The sequence below is a fragment of the Sceloporus undulatus genome, chromosome 9, assembly GCF_019175285.1.
Source record: "Sceloporus undulatus isolate JIND9_A2432 ecotype Alabama chromosome 9, SceUnd_v1.1, whole genome shotgun sequence".
Taxonomy (NCBI): domain Eukaryota; kingdom Metazoa; phylum Chordata; class Lepidosauria; order Squamata; family Phrynosomatidae; genus Sceloporus; species Sceloporus undulatus.
Window position 1 is genome coordinate 28943737 of NC_056530.1, and position 5836 is coordinate 28949572.

Here is a 5836-nt window from a genome sequence, read left to right on the forward strand (position 1 = left end):
AGAAGAAGGAGGCAGTCACTTTTAAGGCACTAGATATTTGGAACTTCAAAAAGTGCTTCAAACAGGGGTGTTTTTTTTTGGGGGGGGGGGGTGAATAAAATGTTGGCTGCTCCCCAATGTATTTTGCTTTGTTCCTCAGCTGAAACAGGGGAGCCAGTTTCAAGATGGGTGAAATGGCTGAGAAATATTACTTGTCAGATTCACATAATAGTACAAATACAGAAGATATCCTCAATATAGGTATCTCTGCATATTATAGAAAATGTTTGCTTTGAGGAATATGCTTTTGCTCAGAGAAATGTCCCTAAAATGAAACCTTTTCCTCCATCTTCCTCAGTGCTTAGCTGTGGGAAGCCCTGCGGTCGGAAGAAGAGCACATTTGGTGAGATAGTTCAAACAGGGACATCATGCATCTTATTCTAATCACAATTCTACATTAGCAGAGGAAGATGGCTTTGTTCTCATTTAGTTATTAGCATCCCAGTCGCCCCCATTGACTACCCTGTCTTGCCCTTTTTAATCATCTTATTGTTACAGGTTATCATTATAATTAATTGGCTATGGTGGGTGGGTGGGTGGGTTTCTGAGACACGGTATTTCATGGTATTTTAATGTTTTAATGTTGTTAGCTGCCTCGATCTTAATGGAGAAGCGGAGTATATAGAATAATAGACACCACATTAATGGCCATGGCTCAAGGATTTTTGGAATTTTAATAATATAATAATAATAATAACAATTCCCAGAATCACAGCCATGGCCATTAATGTGGGGTGCCAACTGATTATTTCTGGATGCGGATCATGGTGCAGTTGGGCAATTCTAGTTTGCCATATCCCGGCCTGGGGGGGGACTTTCCCAGTTTGGGGCGGGGCCAAACAGTCCCACCCCAGTGCCCCGCCCCCTGGACCCCCCCCCCCAGCGAGGCCCTGGAGAGCTCCACCCCTCCCTCCCTCCCCCTCCCTGTGGCTGTGTCACCTCTTGCTTCCCTGCCTGGCTCAGCCTAGAGAGCAGGTCTTCAGGACACCTGCCACTCAGAGCTATTGCCAGCCCACTTGGTAGATATGCCTTGCAAAAGGCATTACTACTTTCCAGGTTACAGTGAGGGGGGAAAAAAGGCCATCAATCGTTCCTGTTTCACTGGGAGTCTAAACGTCTCATCTTTTAAATGTCTAACGCGTCAGTATTCTTGTCATTCTTTATGGCGCTTTGAATGCTAACAAGTCTGCCTTTCTTGGACAATTATAGTGATGATGATGGTGGTGATATTGATATCAAGAAGCCTCTGAGGCACGGCCAATGTAACTTGCTATGATTTTTACAAACTCATGCGCAGAGAAGAAAAACCACAGTCCCTTGACCAAGTACACGCTTCTGAGAAGTAGAGTTGAACCCGAGGGCAAGTCCATTTCTGCCATCTGTCTAGGAATAATGCCAAAATGTCCTCCATTTTGATCATGCCTAAAAACATGCATTTATATTAAGATTTTTTAAAAAAAACCTCAATTTGTTCGCATGTCCTCCATTTGAGAATGTTGCCCTACATTTGTCCTACCTTTGTCCCGGTTTGGAGGTCTTGACTTATGGCAACCCTACATGATGGGAGTTGCAGTTCTGGGAGTGGGAAAGGATTTTTGTTTAGTGTCACGTGGGGGGCGCTTTTCCCTTTCCCCGCTTTGACATGCCTGGGAAAGCGCCCCCACGTGACAGAAAACAGGAGTCCTCTACAACCCCAAACTCCACTCCCAGCATGCAAGCGGGAAAAGCGCCCCCCACGGACACAAAATGGCATCCATTACCCCCACCCAGAACTCCAACCCCAGCATGCAAAGCGGGAAAAGCGCCCCCACGTACACTAACACTAAACGGGAGTCATTCCCACCCCAGAACTCCAACTCCCAGCATGCAAAGCGGAAAAGCGCCCCACACATGAACACTAAAACGGAGTTCTTTCCCCCTCCCAGAACTCCAAATCCCAGCCATGCAAAGCGGGAAAAGCGTCCCCAACGTGACACTAAACGGGAAGTCCATTCCCCCTCCCAAGAACTCCAACGCTCCAGCATGCAAACGGGAAAAGTGCCCCCACGTGACACTAAACGGAGTCCATTCCCCCTCCCAAACTCCAACTCCCAGCATGCAAAGCGGGAAAAGCGCCCCCACTGACACTAAACGGGAGTCCATTCCCCACTCCCAGACTCCAACTCCCAGCGGCAAAGCGGGAAAAGCGCCCCACGTGACACTAAACGGGAGTCCTTTCCCCCTCCCAGAAACTCCAACTCCCAGCATGCAAAGCGGGAAAAGGGCCCCCACGTGACACTAAACGGGAGTCCATTCCCACGTCCCAGAACTCCACTCCCAGCATGCAAAGCGGGAAAAGCGCCCCCCACATGACACTAACGGGAGTTCTTTCCCCCTCCCAGATCTCCAACTCCCCAGCATGCAAAGCGGGAAAAGCGCCCACGTGACACTAAACGGGAGTCCTTTCCCCTCCCAGAACTCCAACTCCCAGCATGCAAAGCGGGAAAAGCGCCCCACGTGACACTAAACGGGAGTCTTCCCCCTCCCAGAACTCCAACTCCCAGCATGCAAAGCGGGAAAAGCGCCCCCCAGTGACACAAACGGGAGTCCTTCCCCCTCCCAGAACTCCAACTCCAAGCGGCAAACGGGAAAAGCGCCCACACGTGACACTAACGGGAGTCCTTTCCCACTCCCAGAACTCCATCTCCCAGCATGCAAAGCGGGAAAAGCGCCCCACGTGACACTAAACGGGAGTCCTTTCCCCCTCCCAGAACTCCAACTCCCAGCATGGAAAGCGGGGAAAGCGCCCCCACGTGACACTAAACGGGAGTCCTTTCCCCCTCACCCAGAACCAACTCCCAGCATGCAAAGCGGAAAAGCGCCCCACGTGACACTAAACGGGATCCATTTCCCCTCCCAGAACCCAACTCCAGCAGGCAAAGCGGGAAAAGCGCCCCACGTGACACTAAACGGGAGTCCTTCCCACCCCAGAACTCCACTCCCAGCATGCAAAGCGGGAAAAGGCCCCCACGGGACACTAAACGGAGTCCATTCACCCCTAGAACTCCAACCCCAGCATGCAAAGCGGGAAAAGCGCCCCCCACATGACACGAAACGGATTCCTTCCCCTCCCAGAACTCCAAATCCCAGCATGCAAAGCGGGAAAAGCGTCCCCACGTGAACCTAAACGGGAGTCCATTCCCCCTCCCAGAACTCCAACTCCCAGCATGCAAAAGCGGGAAAAGGCCCCCAGTGACACTAAAAAACGGGAGTCCATGCCCACTCCCAGAACTCACACTCCCAGCATGCAAAGCGGGAAAAGCGCCCCCCACATGACACAAACCGGGAGTTCTTTCCTTCCCCCTCCCAGAACTCCAATCCCAGCATGCAAAGCGGGACAGCGTCCCCACGTGACACTAAACGGGAGTCCATTTCCCCTCCAGAACTCCAACTCCCAGCATGCAAAGCGGAAAAGTGCCCCCAGCGTGACATAAACGGGAGTCCTTTCCCCTCCAGAAAGACCACTCCCAGCATGCAAAGCGGGAAAAGCGCCCCACGTGACACTAAACGGGAGTCCTTTCCCCCTCCCAGAACTCCAACTCCCAGCATGCAAAGCGGGAAAAGCGCCCCCACGTGACACTAAACGGGAGTCCTTTCCCCCTCCCAGAACTCCACTCCCAGCAGGCAAAGCGGGAAAAGCGCCCCCACGTGACACTAAACGGAGTCCTTTCCCTCCCAGAACTCCAACTCCCAGCATGCAAAGCGGGAAAAGCTCCCCACGTGACACTAAACGGGAGTCCTTTCTCCCTCCCAGAACTCCAACTCCAGCATCAAAGCGGGAAAAGCGCCCCACGTGACACAAACGGAGTCCTTCCCCCTCCCAGAACTCCAACTCCCAGCATGCAAAGCGGGAAAAGCGCCCCCACGTGACACTAAACGGGAGTCCTTCCCTCCCAGAACTCCAACTCCAGCATGCAAAGCGGGAAAAGCGCCCCCACGTGACACTAACGGGAGTCCTCCCCCCCCAGAACTCCAACTCCCAGCATGCAAGCGGGAAAAGCGCCCCACGTGACACTAAACGGGAGTCCTTTCCCCCTCCCAGAACTCCAACTCCCAGCATGCAAAAGCGGAAAAGCGCCCCAACGGTGACACTAAACGGGAGTCCTTTCCCCCTCCCAGAACTCCAACCCACAGCATGCAAAGCGGGAAAAGCGCCCCACGTGACACTAAAACGGGAGTCCTTTCCCACTCCCCAGAACTCCATCTCCCATCACAAAGCGGGAAAAGCGCCCCCCGGGACACAACGGGAGTCCCTTTCCACTCCCCGAACTCCATCTCCCAGCATGCAAAGCGGGAAAAGCGCCCCCACGTGACACTAAACGGGAGTCCTTTCCCCCTCCCAGAACTCCAACTCCCAGCATGGAAAGCGGGAAAGCGCCCCCACGTGACACTAAACGGGAGTCCTTTCCCACTCCCAGAACTCCAACTCCCAGCAATGCAAAGCGGGAAAGCGCCCCCACGTGACACTAAACGGGAGTCCATTTCCCCCCAGAACTCCAACCTCCCAGCATGCAAAGCGGGAAAAGCGCCCCACGTGACACTAAACGGGAGTCCTTTCCCCCCCCTCCAGACTCCAACTCCCAGCATGCAAAGGGGAAAAGGCCCCACGTGACACTAAACGGGAGTCATTCCCTCCCCAGAACTCCAATCTCCCAGCATGCAAAGCGGGAAAAGCGCCCCCCACGTGACACTAAACGGGAGTCCTTTCCCCCTCCCAGCTCAGAACTCCATCCCCAGCAGAGCAAAGCGGGAAAAGCCGCCCCCCACGTGACACTAAACGGGAGTCCATTTCCCCTCCCAGAACTCCAACTCCCAGCATGCAAAGCGGGAAAGCGCCCCCCACGTGACAACTAACGGGAGTCCATTTCCCCTCCAGAACTCCAACTCCCAGCATGCAAAGCGGGAAAGCGCCCCACGTGACATAAACGGGAGTCCATTTCCCCATCCCCAGAACTCCAACTCCCAGCATGCAAAGCGGGAAAGGGCCCCCCCACGTGACACTAAACGGGAGTCCATTCCACTCCCCAGAACTCCACTCCCAGCATGCAAAGCGGGAAAAGCGCCCCACATGACACTAAACGGGAGTTCTTCCCCCCCGCCCAGAACTCCAAATCCCAGCATGGAAAGCAAGCGGAAAAGCGTCCCCACGTGACACTAAACGGGAGTCCATTCCCCCCCCAGAACTCCAATCTCCCAGCATGCAAAGCGGGAAAGGGCCCCCCACGTGACACTAAACGGGAGTCCATTCCCACTCCCAGAACTCCAACTCCCAGCATGCAAAGCGGGAAAAGCGCCCCCCCACATGACACTAAACGGGAGTCTTTCCCCTCCCAGAACACCAAATCCCAGCAGCAAAGCGGGAACAGCGCCCCCACGTGACAACAACGGGAGTCCATTCCCCTCCCAGAACTCCAACTCCCAGCATGCAAAGCGGGAAAAGTGCCCCCACGTGACACTAAACGGGAGTCCATTTCCCCTCCCAGAACTCCAACTCCCAGCATGCAAAGCGGAAAAGCGCCCCACTGACACTAAAACGGGAGTCCTTCCCCCTCCCAGAACTCCAACTCCCAGCATGCAAAGCGGGAAAAGCAACCCCCCCACTGGACACTAAACGGGAGTCCTTTCCCCCTCCCAGAACTCCAACTCCCAGCATGCAAAGCGGGAAAAGCGCCCACCGTGACACTAAACGGGAGTCCATTCCCCCTCCCAGAACTCCAACGCCCACGCAAAGCGGGAAAAAGCTCCCCACGTGACACTA